Here is a 16,720-nt window from a genome sequence, read left to right as displayed (position 1 = left end):
AATTAATATTCTGCTTTAGGAAGTTGCTGCATAGTAGCAGGGTTAGTAGGAAAAGCTGTTGAACAGGAACTGCTGGTGGACTGGCGCTCATGCTGCTAATATGCTTTCAGTGTTGTGATGCAACCCAACCCTCAATAGGGAATTGATATCTGACTGTGCCAGCACTGACTTTGGCCAACAGCTCTGCAGGCTGCTACAGTACAATATTGGCCATAACAACACAAGAAAGGGAGGGGAGGGGGTATTTAAAAGGATTTTTGACTCATGGTTACGCTCATAATATTTTAGAAATATAATATGTAAATGTATTACAAATGTACGAGTACAAAACAATGAGGTTTTAAAAATAAGTTTAAACTTGAAAAACGTAAGTCTAATGAATACCTAATAAAGTGCTCAGTGGGCGTATATTCAGCAGATAAAACAGATAAAGCATCATGCTGTAAACAACCAGAAGATCACATGATGAGTTTTGGACTTGGCATGTATGTATATATATATATATATATATATATATATATATATATATATATATATATATATATATATATATCGACAAATGCTATGCCATTCAAAGCAGTACTCGTAGTCTTGATAAGCTGTGTGTTCGACGAAAGACCGCCCTTTGCTCTGTTCTGGAAACAATAATTGAGAAATAAAAGAGGTTTGCTTGCTCTTTTAGACTCACACCAATAAGACCCTTCACATCAGCAGGCATCAGCATGCATCTTTTGAACAACCCCTTTAATTCCAGGTGGCTGAGATCACTGAAGCTTCGCAATCTGTTTTTCTGGCAGAGCATCCTTCTTTGGATTAAATATCTCCTGAAGCGCTTTGGACTGGGAAATGTTATCTGCGAAATGCAGGGCATTTCTACAGTATATTAGTCCTCTCGATACCTCCGTATTAGTATTTTCCTGTAGAAATGCTTAAAATGTTTTTATTTCCTTTCTTTGGGAGGGGGGTTACTCATTTTGAAATACTACTCAGCTGAATGGGAACGTTTTGCCCTTCCGACTTTGTGATACTGTGCTTCACTGATATCTAAAGCATTTATTCTGACATTACACTGTGAGGCCCAGGGACAGATGCTCCTGTGCCCTTCCTTCATTCATAAGAGCAGAGAATCATTGCAAATGCCCTCAATAATGCATTCATATCAAGCATTCCTGTTTTCATGATTAATTTTATGCATTGGATTCATTCATCAAATATAAATTCTCCATTAAATGAAGAATAATAATCGTTTCATGGTCCCGTGACATGCCATTTTGAACTGCACTTATGCTCTTCAGAATCAGTATTTTCTGGGTTAGCCATAAAGAAGTACAGTAGCCAAAGATAAATACAATTATTGTGTCTCCGCCTCCTCACTCATTCATTATGAATGATAGCTCTAATTCAGCCACAAATTCTCCCGAATTCCCTATTTTTGAATCTAGTGTGAACAATCTACAGCAGGGATGATCAGATCACGATCCTCAACATCCTCAACATCCTCAACATCCTCAAGCTGGTTTTCCACCCTCCCTTTACCTGGGAGTCAGGTGCGAAGACAGTCTGGCCAATCATGAGCTTTAATTGTTCAGCTGATCACCAGAGAAAACCAGGGCTGAATTTGGATTTGAGGGCCAGATTTCATGATCCCCTACACCATTCACATCTGCTTGTTCCAGAACAATTGGGGCCGACACACCCCCACAACTGTGGAACCATCACAATGAGAGTACAACTTTTGACCTTTGACCCCAGTCCATTGGGGAGCGTGAGTGGATGAGGCCAGTGGTATTGCTAAAGCAGGTATGGACTCTGTTAGTTCTCATATCATGGCGCTGTTTGGCCTTTCTCATGGCGGGGACAGAAACACAATTACTGTAAACTGTACTCCGTATTCCAGACCATTGTACTCTGGTGTGAAAACCTTTGAAATGTCTTCTGCAGAAAATTGCAAATTTCTGGCAAGACAAAATGTTCTGTGAAGCCTTGAACTAGAATATGGTTTGTACAGCTTAATTAGCCCCGGGCCTAATGCAATGATACCTGATAATGCAATAATACTTGTCAGACAAAGTTCCGCTTTTTGTCTTCGAGCATCCAGCTATTCTTACTCATGACTGCTGAGCATGGTTTAATAAAAAAAAATATCTTAGAAAAACTCTAGCTACTGTCACATTAATTTGTTTATGTCATGCAGAAGGGTAATTACTTGCTTAATTTTATGCTTATTATTCACATGGTTGCTTCAACTATCAAATGCCTTCAAGAAAAAATAAAATGTTTACTTCAGAATAAATTTCTCATGGCAGAATTATATTCCATATGAATTAGAATGCAACAACGTATCTTCCCATGTACTTTTGCTTCACAATATTGTTTGCTATGAACCATCCATGTGGCATGCCATAGGAATTCGCAGAACCCTGAATTTCCATAGTTTTAATCCACAAACATACTGTATGCAAAAGAGATTGGCATATAAGTACACTGCCTTTAATGAGTGTCACTGCAAAAAGAAACCTTTCCCTAGCTCTGGAGATTGCCTTGCTGGATGCTTGAAGTATATTCAGATAATTGAGTTAATATGAGAATGTAAAGTTAAACTTTAAGGTCATTCACCTTTTATCTTTGCTGAGACAATGTGCTGTTTGGAACAAATGTTAAAATGATGCCTGGAGGTTAACAAAAACAACAGGGTTCTTACCCTTGAGAAAATGCAGAGAGGAATAGAATACTAATAGAAGCTTCTAAAAATACTGTACCTAAAGTCATAGTGAATTATACATTTTTATTCAAACTTTTAAAAAATCTTTTTTTTTTAATTCTTTTTTATTTTTTACATTGAAGAGAAATCTATTTCTGAGCAGTGACAAAAATACAAGAATATTCAAATTTTGATATCTCAAAACCCCCCACTCTTCAATGCTTTAATCTACAAATGAGCTGGCACTGGTGTAGAGAGGTAATTAACTATGAGTCAGGGGAAATGTTGGACAATGAGCCAGGGTAAGTGGTAGGTCCGGCCCCAAGAACTAGGCTCTCCATGCCTGTTTAACACCTCAAAGACCACAGGATGCTACAGGAGAGAGCCAACCCTTTGAAATATGCGCAGTTGTCGACCTCTCCCCTGTCCTCAGTGATATTTAAAACAGAGTCAACTGTGTTTTACTGTGTGACTCCTACAGTACAGTGCAGGGATCTTTTGCGGTCTGAGAACTGCTTGTTTCCTACCCTCCCTTGACCTGGGATTCAGGTGTGAAGACAGTCTGACAATCAGTAGCATTAACAGTCCAGCTAATTAAAAATAAAATCAGGGCCAGATTTGCATTTGAGGTCCAGATTTGGTGATTGCTGGCATACAGTTAATGTCTTCTGGGACTTGAACAAGCTAAAATGTAAGTAAAATAATAGGCCAGCACATATGCATGCCTGCATGCACACACAAACACCTACAAGCCATATAAAGTTATTTCACAATAACAATGTGTACTAATACCATCTGGCGCTCATATTGAAAGTTCAATCATGCCATAAACCGCTTCCTCCCCCAAACACAAACAAGTCCGGACAGCTGCTAATGGTTTTGCCCTGAAACCCCGCAAGAATGACCTCCTGTGCAGGGCAGATCCTTGGGCAGTGCCTTCTGTGTCCTGCCTATTGTAGCAGAACGGTACGCAAAAATACGGCTGCAGCTGCATCACGCAAAACCTATGCAACTTTCACGACATAGAAGCGCAGCTGAGTTAGCCTAGCGGTTAGCCTAGCACTTAGCCCAGCACTTAGCCTCCGGCCCACACAGCTGGGCTCTACAACAGGAGCAAAGTTCAGTTCTTTTTGACATTTGATAGGAAGAACAGCACAGTCACAGCAGTGGTGTTGATGAGAACCCACAACCTTCCGGTGATATCGGACCAGTCTCTGCTCACCGCTCTGTCCTTATTACATAATAATCAGTTCTTGATAAATTCTCTTAGTTTTATTATTTTGATAATTGACAGTGAAATAAATTGGCATGTAATATACTCAGTAGATTTTGAGCTGAAAAAACATCTAGTTATTATTCTAGTGAAGGCAAAATAATTAGGTTTTTCCATGCCTTTAAAATGCTTTTGGAGACAGAATCACTAAAAGCTTCCCTGTGTTATTGTAATGACATTCATTTTGGACGCGATCCACGTATCCATGCAGAATTCAAGGAGGTTGTACTGTAACCCACACCTGTCACTTCCTTTCCTGCTTCAACTTCAGACGGAAATTTCCATCCCCGTCACACCCCCCACCACACACACACACACACACACACACACACACATGCACCCACATGCATGCATACACACATTACACGATGGGCACAGTGTATTTCAATAAATTTCCCATTTGTGACTGCATAGTAGGTGAATATGTGACTGATTTAGCGTCTCTTACTGTATCTACAAACGGGGGATTGGCAATACAGAATAGACTTCAGAACAGAGTTCAGTATTATGAGTTCCCTTGCTCTTCCCTTGCAATCAGATTACCCGGCTACTCTGTAAAATATTGCGTCTAATAACCCTCCTCGTGTTACTTGTGCAGGCAGAGGGTCTCGGGAGGAGGTTAATGAGATTCTGTGCGTGAATCCAAGAGTTGCAGCAACGCCTGGGGGTGGAAAATAATAAAATAAATTCAGCAGGAGTTACTGGCCTGACATAAAAAGACTTTTTCCCAAGTCTTTGGCAACACTTCATCCCAAAGATAATGATGAGAGTTTGGCGAGGAAACTTCCCCTATTTCAATTTAAATTGAAAATCCTCACTCTGAACTTTGTTGGATGTTACACTTTGTTGGTGGTTTTATCCGATTCCATTCATCACGCAGGTGCTGGATCAAAAGGCTGTAATTGGCAGTATGTCCAAAGGCCCTCAGTATCAGATCAGGTTGGGTCTATGTCAGTACAATATGTTGAATCTTTCCTTTAAAAAAAAGTTCTGGGCAAAGATATTTCTCTTCAGTCTGTTCAGTCAGTTTTAAGAAACTATATCTTTTTTTCACACCCTTAACTAGACCAAAATCCACTTTAGCGGTAATTAAAAAGTTAGCCTCCAACATAAATAAGATTGTCCATTAATGGTCCAAATGTGTCAGCTGTGTTGACCTTTGAACTTGGATATACTCGATGGGGAAAGTAGGTTCCTGCCCTTTCAAATGACTACTGGTGTAAGTAAGTATCTTTTGGCAAATTACATCAACACCACCCGCCATAACTGTGGTCATTAAAGATCCCATGACACTCATTGCAAAGAGTAAGGGGTTCCCCAGTGCCCTGAATAAATTCCCAACCTGGTTCTCTCAACCTGCTACCTAATCATTGCTTGATTTAATTGGTTATATTGTTCTCTCCCTCTCCTCTTTAGCTGATGTATAGTGAGCGTTCTGGCACAAAATGGCCACCGTTGCATCTCCCAGGTGGGTGCTACACATGGTAATGGTTCAGGTAATGGTTTCCCCCCCATCATTGTAAAGAGTTTTGAGGATGAGAAAAACGCTATATAAATGCAAGGAATTATTATTATTATCTCTGTATCCAAGGGGACCTCTGGAGACACGTCATTTCCTAATTGCGTTCATAAAGAACTTTCATATCGTGTCATTTTTTTCCGTCATTCTTCGTTCGACTGGAGCGTCTTACAGGTGACTGATTAGGAAACTTTTAACGAATCAAAAGTGAGCTGTTTGCCGCTGCTGTGTGTCAAGATGATCAGGTCGTCACCTTCACTCACATACCGCACATCCTGAGAGATCCGCCCACCACTCAAGGCTCATCTGCTAATTGGCTAATTGTGACAGCAGTAGAGCGTGATTGTTTGCCTTGCCTTGTCAGAACACAACTCCAGCGATTAGCCGCATCATTATCAATTCCGCATTGATAATCCCGCTAACAAGCCATCCTGCACGATCGCTATTGCTATAAATATCCATCCTTTGATATGCTTATGAGCTGTTTTTTGAGTGTGAAATAAAAGTACGTCTCCACGATGTATCTGGAGAACTCGGTTCTATGGTAAAGCACAGAACTCTGCTTTGCATAATAGTGTACATCCATGCCGCATCTACAGGCGTCCTTTATGACAGGAATTTGGGAATTTAACAGTATTTATATGATTTATTTGAGAGAATGTTTGGCTGTTAATATTACATTCCATATCAACTCACATTCCAGAGTCTTAAACTGAATGAACCATTCTGGAGTTTCTCACAAAACTCTCAGAGGAGAACATGGGACTTTCATTGTGAAGTAGTTAAAAAAAAAGAATTTAAATGTATGCTATGTATTTTCTTTATTTTATTCTGGAGAATAATCGACTCATGAGTACATTCAGACATTGTTCTACAGGTGACTATATACTGTGTATACGTACTGATCATGTTCCACCCACTTACTGAACGTCTATAAGCAGATCCTGGGCTGGCTTTTGTGTTTCTATTTACTGAGCACAAAGCTTTGGACACAGTTGACATACAGTTAAAATGCCTAAAACTGTGACAATCATACTTAATCATACTGTGACTTTATGCCAAAAACAGGCAAGCAACAACATTATCAATTAGGACCAATGACTGGTTGATATTTGTTTGCAGAACATAATGTAACATTGTTTTTTTTTTACTGTAAATCAATAGCAATTGACTGGATCACAGCACTGTGGAATACAATAATTATGTATTAATAAAAAAATAGCAGCTCATTGTGTCCATTCACAGTACACCCAAGCATGCTTCCGGAATGATCTGACCATGATGTCATGTCCCAAGGAAGGAGCTGTGAGCCTTCTGCTTGGCTAAGCCCAGTCATTATGACAAACATATCCTCCTGTGGATTGGTAAGGCTGACTGCACTAATTAAACTGAATCCTTGTGCCCCACTCCATGAGCCTGAGAGTTTTCAGAAAATAATAAAACTCTCCTCCTGCATCTATTTACTCACATTCTGTCCAAAATGCCTCCCAAGGTCTATTTCTGGGAGGTCTGTGGGTGTGTTTATGTGTGCGTATGTGTGTGCACACGTGTGTGCGTGTGTATTTGTACACGTGCCTGCGTATGAGTGCGTGTGTGTAATCCATTAGCATGTAGAATGTACGCAAACTAAATAAGAAGGACCTTGAGTGTGGCTGACAGGGAATGATAAGTGAAATAAATAAAAGATGTTCTGCTTTAAGGAGATAGTTTGCAGAGCCTTTGGGAGTTCCTGCTACACCTTCCTGTCCTTTATTTTGTTTGCTGATTAAGATGCAGCACATCCATATAAAGGCAATAACAGGGGGACCAAAGACCACTTCCTCATGGCAAATGGGTAATTACTTTAGAGCTATACTCGGAATAATTAATATGCCGAAGTAATAAATGATCCTGTTTCTATTTCTAAAACAGGATTATAAAGATAGCTCCTCCATGCAGAAGACAAACAAGAGCCTGCTATTTATATAATACCCTCAACAGATTAGCATTGGATCAGTGAATTAGGAAAACATGGGCCACAAAAAAAAGACCTCCTCTCCCTCCCAAAAAATATTCTATAAAAAGATAGGCAGATACTATGCTGTGGGCACCAAATCCTGTTAGCCGCAATTAACTGTCTGTAATATGGTCATTTTAGTTATTCATTATTACACATTAGTTCACAATGCAGGGGCGGTAGTTTGGTGAAAACAAATTAAAACATGCGGTACTTGTTTACATGAGATTGTAATTACCTGAACTTCAACAACATGCCTCTGTACAAAAGTGAAAACTAGGGAAAGTATTAGAATCAGAGCTTTAAAGGGTTTTTACACGACATTACTGCCTTTTGGCAGATGCTCTTTTGCAGAGTGACTTATGATGAGAAGTTAAGTGCAAAAAAAAGCATTTTTGTCTCCTCTGCTGATCATAATGGATGGTCCAGCACTTTATTAAAAAGTTTTTTTTGTCTCTATAAGTAGTGCACTGATTGATTTATGAGTTTTATGACATTTTCTTAATGCTTGGGAAAGTACCTTCCAGGCTGTAATAAGCTGAGTTAAGACTGACCTGCTCCAAATCAACACCCAGCAGTGTAATTACAAAACTCATTATGACTGGAACAGGTTCGTTAGTGCAGGGAAAATGAAACACTCTTAGTTACGCTCACAACAATAAGACCGAGACTTGTGTGAACAGTGATAACGAGGCAATAGTAAAATGGCTACCATGTTTCTGCCCAGTCAAAAACCACAGGATAAATTTGGTACTAAGCAGTAAATAATACAAATATTTTTATGTTTAATTTTAGCATTTTATTATTTCAAAAATCAGCAGTACATTATCTTCCAAAAACAATATACTGTCATCATTTGTTTTGTCATGCCTATTTACTAGTATTTTACAGGTGTTTACTTTGTATATTCAATTGACTTGTGGGGGAAAAAAGGCACAAGATGTTGTTATGGGCATGTATAATGCAATTTTCTAACATGTCATTGAGGAGTGTTGAGTTATATGTGACTGAATGCTCAGCAGGCACTCAAAGAGCAGATGGTACAGTATGCGTGCGGATGCATCGCGTTCCAGCGTTCATTACAGCTGAGCTTTGTTGAAACTTGAAAGTTTCCAGGAATAAAGCAGAAATTCGCCTGATTGTTATGGATGGAGAAACAGTCCTCAGAAGAGCTCTGGCCAACCTTCACTCAAATCCCGGGGGATTCACGGGAGGTAGCAGATGCTTTACTTAACACATCTCAAATAAATGTAAAAAATCCTTAAATGGATGGTGGAAGATTTGCCTTGATTGTCAGTGCCTGCCCTTGAAATGCATCCGTCTGTGGGTGCATTCCATCTATCTCCATAAGACTGCTCAGAGGCATCGACAAAGTTTTACAGTCCCTCCTGTAAAAGTAGCCTGTAAATGTGCCCCATTTGAGAAATGTTATACAGCACTGTATTTTAATGGCTGCTCCTTACTTTGTTGGTCATGGGTTGCAGTTACACAGGTAAAGAGTTCAGGAATTGCTTTGTTGCTAGCCAGAAATGAGTAGACCTTCCACATGGCTCAATTGATTTTTTTGCCAATCATTGCGCTTTGCTTTGATTGGTTGAAACAGGTCACTAATTGACAGGTGAATATAGCTCCACCAACTAATGAGTTTATGAAATCTCACTCTCCCCTCACTGGGAAATGTCCATATTTCTGAGCATGTAAAATGTGAACGTGAACTGTATATTTTTCATTATTATTTACACACAGGAATGCATGAGAATCAACACCTGTCTCATGTCTGTAAACATGGAAATATGCAAATACGCATACAATAATTTCCAAATCTATTTCCATCTACCATAGCCTGATAAGAGAGGCATTTTATTGTGACTTTGTTTTCACTTTTCCACGGTGCTTGCGGAAATTCCTTCCTGATAAACGGCGTGAAAAAATTAACATTTTTTTTTTTTTTAACAAGCAGAATTCTATGCAAAACCGATGTGCAGGCCTACTTTAGACAAAATGGAGGATAATGTCTCAAGATCAACACTTTATAGATGGCCTTTTCTACAACTGCACCCATTAAATAATCAAAATACAGTATCTGTGTCTGAGCCTCGCACCCCCGTCGTTCGCATTAATATTTAGCGGCTCCCGGGACTGCCTCGCAGAGGGAGTAATAAGGTCATTTTTCGACATGAAGCGGACCCCTCGGAGTTCTCTGCCAGGTAATGAAGTCACGGGGGAGCGCTGTGTCTCCAACTGCCACTGTACACACAAAGCCCAAAGTGTCTGCCGCTTAACCTCTCGAGAGGGCTACTAACGCGCGCTCTCCCGGGAAACGGCCAGGGCGTTCGCGTGTCAGTCGCGGCGTCGTTGGCTTGACATACTTTTCCCGAGCTCGTTTATAATTACGTCTATATTTCTGTTAGACGGCGCACAGCGCTGTGTGCAGCTAGAGCCTTGATGATAATGTACGCTCGGTTCTTGTATTCTACGGACATTGATATTGTGATGTGGGCACCACGAAAACCCATGGGCGCCAATGTTTTACATCCCTCGAGACTGGCTAGCTGAGGATAGATAACATTTCTCACTGTGCGCTTGTAACTATGATATTTAAGTAATGAAAAGCTGCATTTCGATCATTTACTGATGATGCGGAGCCTTGTCATTGTGTGGTTGCAGAACGCGTTAATGCCTCCATTGCTTATATGGAGTTGTTACTCCTGCCGTCTATGATGAAACGCGCTATCATATCATTTAGCAGTATCCCGGAAAAGCCACTCTGTGTTACGTCCCCATTTGGCTGCCATGTTATAGAATCATATATACTCTTTGGATATGGTTCAACAAACCAGCCAAATAACTGGCTGGCCAATGTAATGGTGAGGAATGCTACTGTATGTATTTAAAAAGCTCAAACATTGCTGGCCCAACTGCCATTTGAACCATTTCAACAGTCGCTCAACAGCAGTGCAAGTGCAGGATTATGGTTGGAACACTACATTAAAATCTACAAGCCTCAACTTGTCTGTTTATTTTTAAAAACAATAAAAACCAATGCGGGTGCTGATAACATTTGTCATTTGCCAATATTTTTATATTAAATAAATAAATCATCAAACAAAGTCAAAAATCCACTGAACAGGGAAACATCACTGACATAATTTTTCTTTGTGTGTGTGTGTGCATGTGTGTATGTGCGCGCGCGCGCGTGTGTGTGTGTGTGTGTGCGTGCATGCGTGCGTGCATGTGTGTGTTTATGTGTTTGTGTGTATGCATGTGTGTGCGTGTGTGTGTGTGAAAGCTGCTTGGGTAAGCCGTGAAGAAAAACGAGGCTTTTCAATTCCCATCGTGGATTTCACCACAAGGAAAGTACACATCTCTCTGTTTTACAGTTCTGACTGTAAAAACAAGAGGGAAAAAAAGCAGGCCGGGCTTATAATAACCGCACGACAAAGGAATCCTGTCGGCTTTGAGAATCTATAAGCAGATTGGATATACAGTCAAAACAATGAACAAAGTGATGCTGGATACGACAAGAGGCCATTATTGTCCCCCTCTGTCTTACATACCACCGACAATGTGTCATTCTGTTTAAACAGTGGAGAAAATAATCCAAAGAGAAACTACAGAGCCACCTTCACAGACGGGAAACGCAGTACCTTGTTTGGTTGATTTGCTGTGCACGCACGCTATCATAGCGGTACCTACTGCATCGCTGCTGTCACCTGTGATACCCCTGAACTAAATTACAGGTGAACAACCACAGAGAAATGTGCGCGCAGACCTTAAATAAAGGTATGTTTCTTGTATTAATGTCCTTTTCCTCATTTTGCCGATGCTATGTGAGTTTTTACGGCGTAGGACTCACGCAGCGAGTATCACACATTTAGCCTCGCATTGTTCCTGCGCTCCAATTTTTTCTCCAGTTGGATTTGTGAAGCAGGCTGTGCGGTGAGGATCAGTTTCTCTGTCTTTTAATTAAGTCCTCCATCTCCCCACCAGTGCGGTTCCCCGGGAGACGTCTCTGTCAGTGCACACGGCTGCTACATCAATGCAAACGTAGTTATGTTCCTCCACACAAAATGACCCCTTCCTCCAACACAATGCATCACATTACAAAAACACTGACTGCCCCTTAACCCCCCCCCCCCCCCCCCAACCCCCCCCCAATCCCAGACGAATCGCCATCAATCTAGAGGCCGTTCAGAAACAAATGAAACAATAGATATTGCTTCAGGTCGATGTGAATTAATATAATTGCTCTGAGGTTTGCGCGGATTAATGCTGTTTCTGCCTCTCAGTTGTGAGGTTCCCAAGGACTGCGGTATTATGCAGCAGCTGATGCAATATTGATCCTGCTTGTTTTTAGAGCTTGCTAAATATCCCCCACCCACCCAAAATGCACTTCATTTCCGTGGGAGACACGGCTGTCAAACAAGCAATGAGTTTATCTGTGAAGTATGCTGTAGAATGGTTGTATGTTTCCACTTTTTTATGTGCTGTTTCTGGTACTTATGGGAATGACTATGCTGAAATATAGTCTCTCACATGAAGTGTTGCTTGGGCAGTTTAGTATTTAAGTGTCTGCATTCAAATATTACAGCTAACTTGAACTGGGAAAGACCTTGCAAATGACTGTTGCTGGTATGTATGGGAATTACTATTGTGAGTGTTAGTGCTCCTCCCCTGTAGGAGCCAGCCCACACATGTCAACCAAATATGTTATCACATCTATCGTCTCCTTGAATGCAAAACTCCCTGGGTCTCCAATTTTCCGTTCTGCGTGTTCAGCATCTTCCATGGTCATGCTAGAACACATTCTACGCATGGCCTCAGTCAGGCCTTTAGCCTTGCTCTCTAAAACCCTGAATCTAAGTCCTCTGACTTCAGACTCCTCAGTATCCATATACGGTTGTACTTTTATCTTGTACCATATACTTCTCCTCTTACGGGAGCTTTTACTCCTACCCCATTGGCGTGTGCGAGGGGTTAACAATGCATTCCTGCCTAACCCATCTTCTGTCAATCTCTCATCAGGCGGGCCTAGGGCGGGTCCTCGACATTAGTGCCTCTTATTCTTTACTTTATTGAAGTGCCTTCTAAATATTATATTTGCAGAGGCAAATACAGTATTTGCATACTGAAAAGAGGCAGAAATAAATATGCACTAAGATTAAGATACAAGTGCTGAGATTTTTTGTGATCTGGTTTTCTAATTGTGTATTTATTTAGTTTTGAACACCAGGTGAAGCGATGCAAAATGGGAACACTCAGAGTTTTGCATCATGGCTGAAGATATGTTGGTAATGAAGTTATGTTGATTGACAGTACAGTTTTTTGGCCCCGCTCCAGTGTCCTGGATGAGGATTAAAATGGTTGATTTGGATGGACAGTTTTCTTTTCTTTATGGAAATTATTCAGAGCTGTAGACACATTCTCTGCGAGGTGTTTCCCCGTTCAAATTAGCTGTCATTTTAATATTTGAGTGCAAATGCTCAAACCGGCAAAGCTGAATTTGACTTGAGCGATATATTAGCAGAGGGAAGATGATGGACAGTTGATTTCACCTCAGTTCACCTCACTCTTTACACCCACAATAGGGGATTGAGTCCTGCTGTGTTTATTAAACATAGTTTTAATATTGTGAAATTTTTTTCACATAAGCCCTTTTTCCTGTGAACGAGACCGAGGTATATTTCCTTGGTGGATATACTTTTTGCCGATCGTATTTGGTCTGCCAGATATTAGGCTGTGCATTGGGATCCCAAGACATATGACACCGTCTTCACTTTCAAAAAAATCTGAGTTTCAACAGACCACTCAGAGATCGGCCTCTGAACTGGTTCGCTGCGACAATGGAACAATGGCTTCTGTCCAGACGTTCGTTTTTATATATTGCGGTGTATCAGCGCCATTAATCAGCTTGACGCGTAATGTCCTGTCCTATACGCGGGCTGTGACACGCGGCTGGAGGATCAATAAGTTCGCCACACAGATATAGATCTCCATTCGGAACGCTGGAAAATTGAGCAAATTAAGAACAGCCAGCCCCCCACCCCCCACACACACCAATACCTCGGAATTCCCATATCTAGGATAATGATAAGCGAACGTAATAGACGGGGCGCAGCGTACACAATTTCCCCGCACAGATGCGGTTTAAAAATAAAGAAAGGACCATCTGAAGCAGAGATATCAGGTTTTTTGTGGGCGAGACGTTATTAGTCTGCAGCTGGTGTGAGTAATCTAATAAACAGGGGACCGGAATAGGGTTTTAAAGCCATATCTGAGGAAATGACCCTCCGATGTAGGAGGGGGGCGAGGTCTCGCTCACCAGATGTGCACCTCCAGGAGCTGCCGGGTAGATTTCAGAGCTGGGACATAGCCACTGAGGAAGTGTGGGAATAAACACTCATCATATTTACTTATTTTACTGTGAGGCTTTACTGCAATATGTTGGACGGAATCCAGGATTGTTTTTATTATGTGCTGTGCGTGCAGGTTTATTGTGTAAAAGAGCTCAGAATAAACATTTCTGCTGGAGGATGATCTTGATGATGATAAAAATTATTTCAGCCACGGTGTACCTCAAGTAAGGGAGATGGTTGGTTGTCACACTGCTTATATCTTGCTCCCTAGAAGGTGCTGTTTTGAAATTTTCAAAATTTTCAGTTTTGGGGTCAAAATTCATTTAATGAATAAATCATTGAAGTGAAGGGGGGGGGGGGGGGTTAATGTTTTTCATGTAAAAAATTACTATTTCAACTCATTGATGTTTTTCTGTGACGGGGTTGGTTGTCACAAAGAATGTCTCCCCTACAAAATACAATATGGATGATTTCATAACATGTAAATATCTTTTACATTACATTACATTAATAGCATTTGGCAGATGCTCTTATCCAGAGCGACGTACAGTCTAAGCAGGAGACAACCCTCCCCTGGAGCATACCTTAACCACTACAACTGGCTTTCATACATATGAACCAAATAAAACATTAGTTCTCCTACGGAAACCATTCTGTTAGAAATATTAATCCATTAAACATTTCAGCAAAATGCAACATAGCAAAATAACGGATTCTATCCAGGACAGGCAGAATGTATAAGGCAGTGGTTGTTGTTGTTTTTTTTTTTGGGTTGCTGGCGTTTTAATTTTTAACACAGGAAAACAAACTTCTCTCTCAGTGGGAGCGAGGTGCCATAGGCCCGCACTCCCTGCTGCACGCTGGTAATTGAAGACGGAGCCCCGATGTCTGGGAGGCTCCGGAACTTTCTCCACAGTCCCAGATTCGGTATTCAAAAAGCCCCCACACTGTGTTGAGGAACGGACGGCAGGTGGCAACTTGATGAAAATTCATGAAAAAAAAATGGAGAAATAAGCCAGACCGCATCTCTTCCTGGATTTATTTCACAGACACATCTCATTTAGACAGAGGTGAGTAAAAACCGAAATGCCAGGAACATCGCTCTCCAAGGCCTAGACAAAAATCAACATTTGCCCTTAACTTCAATTTATGAATAAGTTTGTCATTGTCCCCAGTATTACCATAGGCAGGTTACTTATGGCGATGGCTGAACTTGTCAGACTCTGTTCATCAAGAAAGAAACGCACTATTGCTTTTAATTGCTTTTAATTGGGCAGCATTTAATTGGGCAGCCTGTAGCGTAGTGGTTAAGGTAAATGACTGGGACACGCAAGGTCGGTGGTTCTAATCCTGGTGTAGCCACAATAAGATCTGCACAGCCGTTGGGCCCTTGAGCAAGGCCCTTAACCCTGCATTGCTCCAGGGGAGGATTGTCTCCTGCTTAGTCCAATCAACTGTACGTCGCTCTGGATAAGAGCGTCTGCCAAATGCCAATAATGTAATGTAACTGTGAGCCAATGAGACACGTTAATTAAATCCCGATCTAGGTCACAGTCTGCCTTCGGTTTGGTTGCAATCGTGTTTACAAACCGTAGTTGATGAACCAAACCGTTTACAAACTGTAGCTCACTAGCTGATGATATATGAAACAGACTTTTACAAAACACAGTGGCACTTCCTCGATACACTCTATGTTGCTTTGCATTCATGCAAGTGAAATGTCTTGCTCGGCGGAGTTAAGGAAGTGGTTTAATGTCTGAGTTCTGGTAAAAAGACAGGTTTTATGTTCTCCTGCTTGGTTCTTTACTCTTGAATAAACCTATGTTTTTGCAGACATGCAAGAATGAATCAGATATGCCATTGTTCGGAGGCTAGCCAGCTTGTCACCATTCACCAGTCAGAAACATCCACATCAGTTGCGTTCGTGGCTACATGTTAATGTATTTGCTTTCATGGTCTGTATGTCTTAATGTCAAGAGTAATGTTCAGAGTAAAAATATAGTTTTATTATTTTTTTTATACATAACATGACAAGTTATAGCCCTGGAGTTTCGTTAGCCCAGTATTGGTATTCTCCCAGCCTCACATAACCGCGAAAAAGCTTTGAAGCAGTTTTTCTCAAAAAACATAGTTTGGTGGCACTCAAAATAAAACAGGACACAACTCCCTCGATATCAGGAGTAGATAGATAACGTTGGTAGCTTACATTCCCCTCTTTCGACGAGTTTCTAAAGCTCAAAATACATTTTGCCGTCAATAAGACTGATTTCAGTAGAGCAGGTCACATATGAGGTATCTGCTGAAATGGTGCATGCTGGGATTTGTCAGAAGAAGTCTGGATTCTATTCCCCATTATTTAAAGCAGGTTCTACAATAATACCAGCAGTCAAGTGGAAACTTGGATATTAGGATAGCTGATATTTCACTAAATAATACAAGACCATTCCTGTTTTGTGACAACCCATCTATCATTCATCATGCTCAAAAGCTTAGATTAAAGGCAAAGGGATCTGAGGCTGAAAAAAAAAAGAGAAAAGATTTCCCAGCGCAGACATCAGACTTCATTGAGAAAGACACACTGATGCTTATAGAACGTGTCACACGTAGATAAGAAGAGGGCTCATTATATGAAGTGAGTGTAGGCATAGGAAAATGGAGAACGCCTTTGGAGAATAAATGCATAGATACAGAGGATGAACACACTGCACTGTCAACCTATCAGCAGAAACACCTGTAAACGTTGAACGAAATCCTTCGCCAAATCTTTCTTGTTTAGCTTCTACTAGTGCGATTTGATAATGTTCAGTAAAACCAAAATCCTCTTTCAGCAACCAGAAGGCATTTGAAAGATAAAATCACCATAAAAATGTCCCAC

Source organism: Conger conger, chromosome 5 (assembly GCF_963514075.1).
Source record: "Conger conger chromosome 5, fConCon1.1, whole genome shotgun sequence".
In the NCBI taxonomy this organism is placed as follows: Eukaryota; Metazoa; Chordata; class Actinopteri; order Anguilliformes; family Congridae; genus Conger; species Conger conger.
The sequence above is the reverse complement of the archived record's forward strand: the minus strand, read 5'-3'. Positions refer to the sequence as shown.